Raw genomic sequence first — 14,277 nt, 5'->3', positions numbered from 1 at the left:
CATAAGTCCTTGAAATGCTCAAAGAGTCATTGCTTCTACCGATAAAACTAACTCTAAAAAGTAGGACATGAATCAGCATCTAATGTAAATCTGATGCATTCTTATGCAGGAAAAACAGCTAGATAGGAATTTAATTGTCCCCTTTAGGCTTCTAATAAAGTTTTTAAAGATATAGCAAAATATAAAGCAAAGCAAATTCACCACCATATTGCATTTCTCGTTGAGCAGGGTAGGGGATGTATAGTCAGAAAATGGAATATCCTCAAAGGAAAGAGCAGTTAACTGTCTACTCACTGATTAACAGCAGGACTGAGCTACAGAGGTGTCTGTCTGTTCATGGAACAGTGCCGGGTTCTGTCTGTCCGGGTTGGGAAGACTGGACATTCAAGAGAAAATGAAAAAGCCAAAAAGCCTCTGAAGTACAAGAGAAGAAAGATACTGACCAAGTTTTTCATTTTCATTAGTTCTTTTAAATTAAAAAGTATTTGAACCTAAACCTGTAAAAACCAAATCAAAGTGACACTGTCAAGCTAAATGACAACCCCTTGGGGAACCCCTCACGCCGGCACAAGAAGAGAGGGAAGGGATTGGGGGGGAGCGAGAAAAGGGGTTTGTTTCCTCAATAAAAGTGAATGGCTGCAGACTCCAAAAAGGCTGTCGCTACGCTAGGCCTAGGCTACAGGGGACAAGCTTTGCTGGGGTGAGCTGCAGGCTGGTTGCAGCTACATTGGTCAAGTATTGCAGGCTGCTTCCTCAGCCAAATGGCTCTGCTGTTTGCATGAACCAGGACATTTAATCTGCCTTTTGCTCTTAATTTAAAACAGTGAAAGCACCATGCACATGCTTCACTGCTTAAGGTGTTGATCTCCAACTAAACCTGACAAGTTAGCGTGGGGTGAAACAGATAGGATTCCTTCGTGAGAGAAATTCATTTTGATTTAGCAGTAGCTCAGTGGCAATTTCAGCTGGTTGATCTAACTTTATTACAGATTACATTGATTTTCCCAGGAAGATAGGTTGTCAAATCTAATTGCATTATACATTCTTGCTATGTTCTCCACACAGCCTGCTAGGATCGCCACATCTGACACTGATTACATAGTGCCAATAGAATAAAACCAGCTAGCAATTTAAAGGCCCTGGTGAAAGAGTTAATCCATACTGGAAAGCTCTAGTACATTTGCTGAAAGCTGTGGATACCCATTCAGTGTCTTACCATTAGCCACCTTGTGGTTGCATCTCCCATTTGAATATTCTGCCAGAATCTGCAGATGTTGTATTAGCTTCTAGCACTTCAAACAGAACATTGGCCTGCTGGTCCAGTCTGCGGTGGAGAGTAAAAACCACTATAATTAAAACATTCATGGCACTATTTCCTTTGGAATCCCAAAGCCTGCATCTCAGTCCCTTAGCAATTAGCACAAGAGGAGGAATACAGTCTTATTTCCTTAAACCACAAAAGCGTAGCGAGAACAGGATTGCTGTAATTGCGCTGGACGAAGCCAGGCAAATGGCCTGGGGGCAGGCTGGTGTATTTGCTTGTGGAAGCCAGGAGGGCTTGGCCTTGGTATCTCAGGCAGAGCTCAGTCTCAGGCAGAAGAAAGCGAAAGATACAGCAGGGATAATACGCTAGCGAACGTGAACTAAAAATGTACCATGCTTATTTATTTATTTAGTGCACAGGGCGCTTTACAGACAGTTAAAGCAATGAACTTGAGTAGAAAATGGTGTTGGTAAATGTGTCCCATTCTTTGCTACTAGATACCTTGAAAATAAAGCAAACCAAGCTGTAGCTAAAACAGCATTTTTCAGTTGAGCTAACTAGAAACACAGCTAGCACAGTGCTAAAAGAGTGTTCCTGCACTGGTTAGTCCACCCGAAGGGATGGCTTGCTACACGCTGTTCATTTTATTGACTACCCTACAAGAGTAATGCCAAAGCCACTGCTATTCTTGGCCCTGTTGTGGGAGTGATTGTGTTGCCCCAGACATTGTAAGCTCAGATGAAAATATCAACCTTGCTTGTCACAAGCAACTTTAAAGATGTGGAATCACAGTTCACAAGGGGTATGCAAACGCTCCATGGATTTCTACAACCTGGTCATTCAGACCTCCAGTGCATCTACTTTAAATCTGCTATCTGCCAATCTCAGCTACTTCTTAGTCCTGTCTCCACAGCCGTCCACACATGGGGGCTGCTACTTCTACTGGTGCTGTCCCTTCTCACAGAGCTCTAAACCAACTGCCCTTCAAATCTCACCCTGCCACACATCCTCCTTTTGGACCTACATTTGACTCTGAGCCATTCTCAGCTGTCTCCTTCCAGTCCCCCTTCACTGGGACGAGTTAGCAACAAAATTTTTGTATGGCTTTGAAATGTCAACTTTTCTTGTATTCTGTTCCACCTTCATTCGTCACTTCCCCCCTTTCTTCCCCCAAGGGAGTTAGTGTCCAGATCTCTTCCTAATCACGGTCTGCAAGTACCGTCATGGGAAGAGGTTTCTCGCAGCAGATAGCTCTTCCACCTGGCAGACAAAGGCATCACAACATCCAGTGGTTGGACACTGAAGCCGGACAAATTATTCAAACTAGCAATAAGGTGCACACTTTTAACAGGGACCGGAATTAACCATTGAAACAACTCACCTGGGGATTGATGGGTTCTCCATTACTCAAGAGTCTTTAAATCAAGCCTGATGCCTTTTCTAAAAGATCTGCTTGAATGCAAAAGGAAGTTATTGGCTTGATGCAGAATCCCTGGGTGAGGTGCTCTGGCCCAGGGCAGGTGTTCATAATCACAATGGGTCCTTCTGGCCTACAGTCCCTTTGCTCATTGCAAATCAGAAACAGACATTGAAAAACTCTCCAAAGGTTTGATGGCTCTGTCTGGATAAGCCTAGCCTCAGTGACTGCTTACATGGGACTTAAGTGGTACATATGCCTTGTGCTGGTCTTGTGCGGGGGTGGGAGGGGGATTTCACCCCTCACAGGTAAGAAGAGTCATGAGCATGGTCAAACCAAACAGCTGCACCAGGTTCAAATGACTGGTCCGCGTCTATGCAGTTGTCCACCAGATCTAATGTTGACTGTGTTTCCACACACAAATTCTGGCTGTGATCACCCGTGTTTGAGGATTGCCATGCCAGCAGCGGGGAGAACATACAGACTGTCCTCTGTTGTAGGGAGAGAACATCATCACTGGGATGCAATTTCCTAATGCACCGGCACTGAGTCTTTACCATGTCTTCACTTGAGCGTCTCATGAGCAAACGTAGCCTAGACAAACCCACGATAAGGTGGGTGCACAAATGGCTGAAAAACTGCACTCAGAGAGGTCTGTCCTGGATCTGGTACTAGTCACTATCTTCATAAGTGATTTGGATAGTGGCAGAGAGAGCACACTTATAAAGTATGCAGATGATACTGGGAGGGGTTGCAAGCACTTTGGAGGACAGGATTAGAATTCAAAATTATCTGGACAAACTGGAGAAATGGTCTGAAATAAATAGGCTGAAATTCAACAAGGACAAATGCAAAGTGCTCCACGTAGGAAGGAACAATCAGTTGCCCGCTTGCAAAATGTGAAATGACTGCCTAGGAAGGAGTACTGCGGAAAAGGATCTGGGGGTGATAGTGGATCACAAACTAATGAGGGGTCAACAGTGTAACACTGTGGCAAAAAAGTGAACATCATTCTGGGATGTATTAGCAGGAGTGTTGTAAGCAAGACACAAGAAGTAATTCTTCCACTCTACTCCACACTGATATAGGCCTCAACTGGAGCATTGTGTCCAGTTCGGGGCGCGACATTTCAGGAAAGATGTGGACAAATTGGAGAAAGTCCAGAGAAGAGCAACAAAAATGATTAAAGGTCTAGAAAACATGAGCTATGAGGGAAGATTGAAAAAATTGGGTTTCTTTAGTCTAGAGAAGAGAGGACTGAGGGAGGACATGACAACAGTCTTCAAGTACAGACGCTCCCCAACTTACGCAAGCGTTACGGAATGACTTGAGTAACTCGAATTTTCATAAGTCGGAAACCCGACAATTACACAAAAACCAAAAAACCAAACAAACTCCTATTTCTAGCTTATGGAACTTTTTCCTTAAGTGCGGATTTGTGTAAGTCGGGTTTGTGTAACCCTGGGGGCGTCTGTATGTAAAAGTAGCAAAGAATCCTGTGGCACCTTATAGACTAACAGACGTTTTGCAGCATGAGCTTTCGTGGGTGAATACTCACTTCTTCGGATGCAAGCCATGTATGTAAAAGGTTGTTATACAGAGGAGGGTGATAAATTGTTCTCATATCCACTGAGAACAAGACAAGAAGCAATGGGCTGAAATTGCAGCAAGGAGATTTAGGTTGGACATTAGGAAAAACGTCCTAACTGGCAGGGTAGTTAAGCACTGGAATAAATGGCCTAGGGAGGTTGTGGAATCTCTATAACTGCAGGTTTTTAAGAGCAGGTTAGACAAACCCCTGTCAGGGACCGTCTAGATAATACTTCGCCCTGCCTCAGAACAGGGGACTGGACTAGAGACCTCCCGAGGTCCCGTTCAGTTGTAGAGTTCTAGATTTCTGGGCTGTAGGAACTGTTAAAAAAAAAGTCTCTTGGGTTCTCATCAGCAGCATTTTCGCAGCAAAAAGAAAAAAAAAGGTTTTACTGACCCTGGAAAGTCAATGTGACTCCAGCAGTACAAGAGTGAATGGCTTCCCTGACAGAAATGGCAGAACACAGGTTGCTAGGAGAGAGAAATTTGAACACAATGTATGTGCAGCCCATCGAGTATCTTGGTCTCTGTATATTGACTCTCTAGGGGGCATAGTTACATATTCCCGCTCTTTGCTGGTGAGAATGTGCCTCTCTCTCTGCCCCGGCATAGGGAACTTTGGGCCTTAGAATTTAGGTACACAGGAAATATTTTGCCTTCTGTCATGCTACATTACCAGTTATCAATGCATACCGTAGGAACCGGACAGTACATGACATAGTTCATCTTCTACCTTTCCTAAAAATCAGTGAGCAAACATTGTACATTGGTCAACATTTGCAAGAAATTTTCACACTGCCCAAGTTTTTCAACAGAATTTACCGAGCGCCCTGGCGTCTCTGCAGGAATGTTCTGTGGCTGGCTCGATAGTACAGCATGAGCTGCGGCACCAAACGCGGCAATAGACCGGCAGCCTGCTCTGCACCCGAGGGGGCTAGTGGCACACGGCTTCACTATCTCGTGCCCCTTGCATCACGCTGGAGCTGAAACCTGCAGGGAAGTATCTACATGGGAACAAATATTTCATAATGGGCTCATCAGTCTAGCATAGGAAAGTCAAGTGCCATCCAGTGGCTGGAAGTTGAAGCTATTGCCAGCCTGACCTTGCCTAAGGGGGAGGGTAACTAACCATTGGAACAGTTTTCCAAGGGTTGTGGTGAGTTCTCCATCACTGGCCATTTTAAAATCAGGCCTGGATTTTTTCTATAAGCTGAGCTTGAGGCGGATGGGGGCTTCCAAACGAGATTGCTGAAGGCAGGGCTTGACTCGAGTCAGCGTTCAGAAGAATTAATTGCTAGGATCATCCAAGCAGGCTGGCCACAGGGCTCGCCGCACAACAAGAGTTTTTACCGGTATCTTTGGCATCTCCAGGAGGCGAGCTGCGGTGCTCTGTGTATGTCACAGCTTAATAGGCAAAGTAAAGGCCTTTCACAGTGCCTAGCTGTGGCATTCCCAGAATGGGTTAGTCCCACTCCTGGAGGGTGGTTCTGATGCTTCTGTTCCAGGACTGAGTGAGCGTAATTCTTAGACTCAGGTTTGTGGTAGGATTATTTGCTGACAGTTACTTTTCCTGGGAAGGTTCCTACCAGTACTTGTTGGCTGGAACAGTGATGGTTAGCAAGCAAAGGGGTGCAAACCCAGCCAGTCTTTGCGTGAATGTTCACAGAGAGTTATTCAAGAAACTCACCAACCTCTAGTTGCTATTAATAGGCATCTAGGGGGGCTTTGTTCGGAGGTGCGTCAGCTGGCCTGGCATGTTTCACAGAGACTGAATAACCCGAGAGCTTTCGTCCAGGAGGTATCATGCCGTGTGACTTTAGGGCTAGACCGTTAATCATTTTGTTGCTCTTCTCTGGACTTTCTCCAATTTGTCCCCATCCTTCCTGAAATGGGGCGCCCAGAACTGGACACAATGCTCCAGCTGAGGCCTAATCAGTGCAAGAGAGAGAGAAAGACTTCTCCCTTCTCCTAACAACACTCCTAATAATACCACATCCCAGATTGAATGATTAAGCTTTTTGGCCATTATTGTTGTTATTGTGACCTAATTATTAGTTTGAGACCACAGCCCCCCCCCCTGCAAACACTCATGTAGATGAGCAGCCCTGGTGAGCTGGGTGGGACTGCTCAGGTGTCAGTCAGTCTCCGACAGGCAGGTCAGGCAGTTACTGGCCCTGTACCTTGCTGTGAAGCATCGGGTGCTGGCCACTCTCAGAACCAGAGGGACAACTGGTCTGAAAGTCAGGTGCAGAGCTAGTGATTTCCATGTTCCTAACAGGACATTGCCAGGGCCAAATCCCACAGTCATTTCTCAGTCAAAAACTGAACTGGAGAGTGAGAGAACTGACTGTCTGAGACCTGCTGGATTTTTGTTTTTTTTTCTTTTTTTTTTTTTTTTTTTATTACATTTAACTATCATCTGCAGAAGACAAATCCCGGGACACTGTTAAACTTCACATTTTAGTTCTAGAGCAAGCGATGGGCCCAGCCCCTTCCAGCCTTCGGGCAAGTGGGGTTCAGAGTCAGTCCCACTGGGAACACACACAGAACCATGTATTGGATCCCATGACAATTTCGCTAATTGCTGACAGTGATTTTTCAGTTCATGTCATGTTGACTTTGCCATTGACAGACAGAGATCATATGGCGCGCAGCGCAGTCAGTCTGCAGTTGCAGTCTGAGTGGCTGCTGCTGCTGCACAGGCAGCTGGAACATGGGAGACACCCATGGGTGCCTCCTCGTTTTATCACAGCCCTGCCAGACACATCGGTGTGCACGAACCTGTTCTGGCCAGAGAAAAGATCCAGAAGTGGACAGCACCATGCTGATCTAGCACATTATTTATGTCTCTACACACCAGCTATGCTGGAAAGATTTGAACTTGAACTACAAATTAGATTCAAACACATGTCAATGCTGAGAATCGAATCTGAATCTGCTTTAATTAAAGCAAGTTAAATAAATTAGGTAGCAAAGAGGCAATAGGCGTCGGGGTGGTGGTGTGTCAAGTGGATGTTGTAAATGTAGGTTTGGGTTAACATATTTTTGCTATTTTGCGCAGAGACAGAAGAGACACGCAAGACAAAGAGAAACAGAGATATCTCAGAATGACCTACTCAAACCTACAAGGAATGGGACCCTCCGTGGGACCGTGGAAGGAGTTTTGAACAGTTTCTGAGCAATAATTGCCCTTCTGGAACCCGGAACCAGTGACAGTAAAACCTATTGAGATCCATCCCCTCACTCTCGTGCTGTCATGGTCACTCTCATGGTCACTCACTCAAAAAGCTGCTCATAGAACCAGCGGGGACCCGGGACCCTTTAGAGCTAGGAGCTCAGGCAGCAGCCAGAAGCAGCACCATTTCGTTCCCATTTCAGGATTTCATGCAGGAAATGGATCAGGGGTATCCAAGCATAGCTGGAGTTGGTCCACAGGGATCTTTTGATGAACCTCTCTCGAGGGAAGCTTAAGGACAATAATTGACAAGGTTGTTAATGTCCATCGTTTCCTGAGCACGGGGCTAACTGCTGCTTATTTAAACATTGCAGGCGGCTGGTCCTCTGGGACCATCGCTGGTCTAGTGCGAAGGGAGAAGGTACATCCTGCCAAACTGGCCAAGTAACAACGGGACAAAACCCCAGGTCACTGGCACAGAAATGGGCCCAGCCAAGGCTCGCAGAAGTGACCAGGGATTTTTGGCACCTCCATTTTTGGAGGTGCCTAACTTGACACACCGTAAAGGGGCCTGATTCTCAGGGGCTGGCTGCTTTTCTGAAAATCAAGCATCCAAAAATCACTAGTCACGTCCCACAGCTTGGCCAGGATTTGTTCTGGAGTCACGTGCCTCCTTCTCTTTGCTAACTGGTGTCGTTATCTAGATAACCACACTGCATAAGGAGCTGGAAATGCGGGGCGGGTGTTTGATGGTAGAACGACCCAGGAGCACTAAGTCCTCCCTGCTACTATAAACTTGCTTTTTAAAGGGTCTCTCTGATCGTGAGGACTGATGCCGTGAGATGCAGGGTGCGTTCGGCTCTCATGGACTTCTGTGGCCCGGTGCTGGCCCATCGACTTGGCTGAGAGCTGAAGGAGCCCAGCCCCTTGCAGGAGGGGCTCAGCACTTCATGGGATTTGGCCTCTGCCACATTTGATACCATGGTTGTCAGGCAGCACTTCTCAGTCTTCAGCTTCGACTTGGTAATTGGCGTGTGAGCCACATGGGCAAGTCTTGGCATAGCCATTTACCAACAGCCGTGGTGAAGCAGCTTCTGCCGGCTGTCAGCTCTTCAGTGGAGATCCCTGCGTGCAAACTGGTTCCAAAGGGCTCTTGTTTCTGGAAAACTACATTGGGAAAAGCTACATTGTGTCAAAATAAAAATTTTCAACTCCGTATTTGAGATGACAGAGAAGTAACAGCACCCAGCCGTTACACAGTCTTTACAACCCTTCTGCTAATTAATTATCGATGCCACAGAGAGCTCTAGGGAAAAGTGAGCGACTGTCAGACTGTAGTTACCTGACACCCAGGAGCTAAGCTGGGTTTTGCAAGTCATCTCCCCTCCAGAACATGCACTGGGACTGTGCCCGCTCCCTTGCTGGGCTGGCTTGTCAAGCACGGAGAGACGTCTTCCAGTGATTTCTGTGAGAAGCAGGAAAGTCAGCCCGGGAAACCAGGGAAACCCAGCGCTCCTGAATAGATCGGAATGAGCCAATGTTTTCGTACCCGTGCCCCTTTGCTTCAGCACAGAGCTGAGCAGCGAGATGACGGCTCACCCAGTTAGCTGGCTATCCCGCATTGAGGCATCTTTAGGGCGCGTTGTTCAGCTGTAAATCAAAGAGGCGCACACATGAGAAGGGACCTGTGGAGTTCCGTCCCGCTTTAGCCCAGGCTGAGGAGGAGTCTTTATTTACAGTCTTGTCCCTTTGCTTTATATAGCTCCGATCCCAACCCGGGAAGAAATGGGACTAGCATTTAGCCAATATTCCCCTGTGTGCAGAGCGTGTTTCACGTCACTTCATCTGACACCTGTAACTAGTCTGGGTCATACTGAAGTGAAGATCAATCAAGGATATTCCTGTCAATCACATCACTCAAAGCTTTCCTCTGCCTTGTCCTCATAGAGGTCACCTGTGTCTTTACTGAACTCTGAATACCTGCAGCTTTCACCTGCGCCTATTTGCAAATGCTATTGGTCATTTGGGGATTTTTGATACGTCAGAAAATATCGAAATGTTTAAAACCTCCTGGAAACAGCCCACGGGAGCATCATTCGCTGTTACCTTGAGCGTTGTCCTGGGGCTGGGAGCAGCGATTTGCTTGGATCCTGGTAATTTCCACCACTCATCAGCAGGGCCCGTTTGGGAGGGGTGGGGAGGGGTGGGAGGTCCTGCTCTGTAGCTAGGATCCCGGAGTAAATATAACGTGTGCAAAGGGATGCGGTTATTTGGGACCCTGAACATGAATAAAAGCAACAGCTGGAGACTTGTTTCACCCTTGCCCCGAGGAAGGAAACCCACTTGATGCATTTCTTCACATTTCCCTGTGGTGATATCACCACTGATAGAAACTGCTCTACTGCCACGTGATGACATCCCACTGAATCTGTTAAAAAATCCCATCTGGTTTGCCTTCCAAGGGGGTCAGGGTGGGGACAGCTGAGGTCAATTTGCCAAAGCCATCAGCTTCGCTGAAAGTTACATCATCATTGTTTCTTTTTGCACTGTGTCCTGGGAGTAGATGGTGCCCTTAGCACCAGGGAAGGAACAGCAGCAGCAGCAGAGAAAAGGGACATGATGTCATAATAGGCCTTGTGCCGCTGCTGGTGCTATCGAAACCAGACTTTGCGGGTGGGAATGTTTGCTCCTGAATCCTGGCTTCCGGTAAATCGCTCGCTGTGCACCAGCAAAGTTGCTAGCGGAACGTTAAGGTCTCTTCATTTTCCCCCACCCACAAAATCAGCTGTGAACCGACGATACAGTTACAAGCCTTAAACATGCAAATGTTAGGAAGTTATTCACGTAAGGTGGTCAGCAAATCCCAATTCTTATTCGTGTCTGTTCAGTTAGTAAACTGAGTACAAGTCTGCCCGGAATGTCTTGGAACATCCAAAAGAGTCAGATGGCCGGAGGGTTGGATAATCAGAAGCCTGGACAGTCAGGGTGTGTCTGCGATACAAACACCCCTTCCTTTACTGCAGAGCTATGCAAGGCTTGGACCCCTTTGGTCTCGCAGGTCCCACACAGGTAAGCAGAAAATCTTCCATAGGAACTAAAAATGGGCCCAAGCCCAAACCCGAGATCTGAACTACTCTGAACTGTGGGGAAATTTGGACCGGAGTCCAAACACTGGGGCTGGAATACATCTCCCTTGTGCCACCCATTGGTCCCACCTCACACTGAGCGCCTGCTCCCAGCGAACTGATCCACTGACCCCCTGCAGCCCTGGGCCTCACCTCATGGGCCGTCTCAGATTTAAAGAAACCTAGAGCCTAGGCTTACCAGACCTACCATGCCCAAGCACCACAGCAGTTTTTGGCCTGGTGGAAAGTCAGCTTCTCAAAGTGGAGAGAAGAAAACCTCTCGTTCTAGAACAGCAAAGCTTCCCAGGCACTCAGTACAGACCAGGCTCAGGAGAGAGTACAAATCAGGGTTGGTTTTGGTTTCCAACATACTTACGAAAGCAAGTCAAACTGGAACGGAGTGTGACTCCCCTAGGTGACCTTAACCTCCACTCAGAAACTGGGGAAAGTGGCTGTGCACAAGCAGGTTCTCTAGAACCCCCAAAGCCGTGATGATGGAGCGATGCTGTGGGGCAGCAGACAGCTAAGCATGACTGTCAGCGAATCCTCTGTCCCTGCAGCTCTGGGTTTGGGAGAAGAGGATAGAAGTGGGGCTAGCTCGTGTTTGGAGGTTACTCAAGACTTAGTGAGTACAGAGTAACTGCCCAAACAGCTCCAGTTTCACATTGGATGTGTTTTCTAGAGTTAGCTGCCTACATAGGCTGTTTATGAGCTTGGCTCCAGCACATTAAACAAGCAGGCTGGATTTGAAAATAACCAATCTGTCAGCTACATTCAAGAGCATTTTTTGGAAAACCCTGCAGGCAGGTGCAGGTGTCACATCAATATGTCAGCATTCTAATGATGAGTTCATAATATTTTCTGCTTGCATTCCAGTGTCTCCATGTATTAGCAAACAGACGGCTTCAGAAAGCTACTCTCTGGAACCAGGGGCTGCAGATTTAATAACAAAATCATCGTTGTAAATCATTACTTGGTGATTCAGCATGGAAATACCTCATTATCACTTAAGCATATGCAGCATGACTTATGAAAACCCTCTGAATTATGGCAAATTACATGCAGGCCAAAGAAAGAGTCTAAATCAGAATTAGAGTCCCCCGTTGTGGAAAAATAAAATATTTGAGGCCAACAGAACTCCTGGACTTTGCAAGAGAAATGTCCACATGAGGCTTCCTCCCCAAGATATAGCAAGAGGAGGAATTAGTTACTCATATAGCATCTATCACCCTGAAGCTCTGGGACGACTAGTGACATGCACATACAATGAACAGTCGGTAACGTGCTCGTTACTCTATCCGTTACTCAGAAGTACAAGATCTTTGAAAATGGTTAGATTGGAAACCTCTTTGCAATCGTTGCATTTTGCTTTACGCTGGCTAATCCCAATGAAATCACTCTCTGTCAGCACGCCACAAGTTACAGGAGGAGAAAGTCACAAGCATTCATAGCCCTCCCAAAGCCCCGCTTCCCTTGCAGATCTTACAGAGACAGAGAGCAACATTTTACATTCACATCTTTTAAAAATGAGAAGTCAGCAAGATGTGCACATGCTGCTCCAGAGGCATTGGGTGAACACATTCCTGTGAGCCCTGCCGGCCTCACGCCATAGCTCCTGCTGGCGTGGCCAGCCTCATGCACTGAACAAGACTGGCTCTTGTTATTCCTCAGATGGCTTTTCTGCTACGACATCCGTCGTTTTAAACAGAACTCAGCTATTTCTTCTTAGGCAGGTGAAGTGTTTTGGGGACTCTGAATGGGAGCAAGGGACAGGAGCTACAATGAATGGCCATTTGTCAGACTGTTTTATTATGCCACATGCAGAGGCCTTTTTGTGGTGCCTATTACCACAGCATCTGCCCTGACCCCAAGAAACCTGAGGGCACTTGCATGGAACATTGTTATTGTTAGTTAAGCACAGGCAGCATGCAAGGCTCCAGGGAGGACCTGTTCTCTGCCCCCAGAAACTTACAATCCACAGAGACAAAGATGGGGTACAAATCCACTGGGATACTCCGAGAATAGTGTCAATTTCGGCCCCACCCCAGCAAATACCAATACTAGTCATTTTACGCAGGTGAGTGGCCCTATGGACTTCAGCAGGACAAATCACAGGCATGAAGCCAGGCCTGGGCACAAGGGCTTGCATGACGGAGGTGGCAGAGTGTCTCTTTAAATAGCGGGGTGGTGACGGCATGGTCCTGACATGGGGATGCTTTGGGGGCTCAGTGGAGGAAGTGGTTGAAAGGAGGGGTTTGACTGAAGAGAAGGTGAAGTCCTGGCACAATGGGGTGAGCAGGAAGTTCCAGGCACAGGAGAAGGGACAGGGGAGAGGAAGAGACGGGGCAGGCAGGCTTCAGGAGGAGGTTACGGGCTAGGGAGCAATGCCTGCAATGCAGCACACATTGGAAGCTTCTCGGAAGAGCAATGGGGCCGGAGTCAGAAGAGTGACATCATCATACCCCGGTCCCCAGACAGCTCCCTCTGCGATTTTCAGGTTTGTCTCATGCAATCAGCATGAAGCAGAAGGAGACACAACTGCTTCTGCCCAAGACTCTTCTGCTAAAAATGGTTCTAAAAATAAGTGTTTCGTACACTCCTGCATCCTAGCAAAGGCTTTAAATAGCTGTTTCGAGTTCGCATTTAAAAGAACCATTGAGCTCAAATCATTTATGACATCTTAAGAGCCAAAAATAAATGGCAAAGAAAAAAACGAAATGTTCTTCCCACCAAGAACACAGCTGAGGAGAGGACCGAGCATGCAGCTGGCTACAAGGCAACTCAGGAACTGGCTGGCCGCAGTGCGGGGTGTAGGAATAATCTCCTGCAAGCAGGAGAACAATGCAAGTGTTATCCTGCCACCCTCCTGCAGCACGGCTGTCGTCACATTCTCATTTCAGATGGTGAAAACAGAGACTGAGCACAGTTTTCAGTACAGGGTTTTCATTTAAACACATTCGATCACATCCAGTGTCATGGAGTTGTACTAATTCCAGCCCCTTAGACACATCACAGGCAAATGCCCCTCCCTTCCAGCGAAAGGCCATGCGGTCAATCAGAGATGAATTTACCAGCCAGATCCCATTTCTCAGGATCACCCCCAAAAGACTTCACTCTTCCAGGGGCTGATCTGTATGTCCCCGCTCTCACCGCTTCCTTGCTGGTGGAAGGCAGTATGTCCAGGAACTCCTGCACAAGCCCCTCCACACTGACTTTGTCCCTCATGAAAGCACCATTCTGGAGGGCAGGGTTAGCAGGAATCCAAAAGCAACAAGACACCCACTAACTTCTAAAAAGAAATTTTGAAATAAACCCCAAGTGAAGGGGGAAAAATCAACCCAAAACTGAGTGCCTTATGAGAGCTTCACAAGCCACGTCTCTGAGGAACCCTTAACACATCATTGTACTGAAATGCTAGTGTTTGTGTATGAGTGGTGTGTCCTATTGCCCCCTGCTGCATGGACTAGGAACTGCTCAACTGTGTGTCATAGGCTGCTAAAGGAGATTCTTCTTTTGCTCAGGCGAGCGGCTTTTAGAAGAGGTCAATCGGAGTTCTATCCCTGCTGCAGACATCAGGTTTGAATGGCCACAGGATGCTGCATCCTGACAAACTTAATATTGAAGGGGTAGGGGGTCACCACTTTGTTATAACATTCACAATCTTGGAACCTCACCATTTTATCTGCCTATAGACAAGGTGAGGTTT

At 47.1% G+C, this 14,277-nt stretch overlaps 1 long non-coding RNA gene across 1 annotated transcript in view; it reads right to left on the bottom strand.

Moving 5' to 3' along the window:
- Positions 1-14,277, bottom strand: part of LOC120373641 — a 105,378-nt gene that overhangs the window by 15,639 nt on the left and 75,462 nt on the right. The window contains exons 2-3 of the long non-coding RNA XR_005585620.1: positions 1,217-1,324; positions 295-414 (exon numbers count right to left, since the gene is read on the bottom strand). This is a non-coding gene — a long non-coding RNA (uncharacterized LOC120373641). The remainder of the gene's footprint in view (positions 1-294; positions 415-1,216; positions 1,325-14,277) is intronic.

The sequence above is a fragment of the Mauremys reevesii genome, linkage group 10 (genome assembly GCF_016161935.1).
Source record: "Mauremys reevesii isolate NIE-2019 linkage group 10, ASM1616193v1, whole genome shotgun sequence".
Classification (NCBI taxonomy): domain Eukaryota; kingdom Metazoa; phylum Chordata; order Testudines; family Geoemydidae; genus Mauremys; species Mauremys reevesii.
This window is presented reverse-complemented; position numbering and strand designations above follow the sequence as displayed.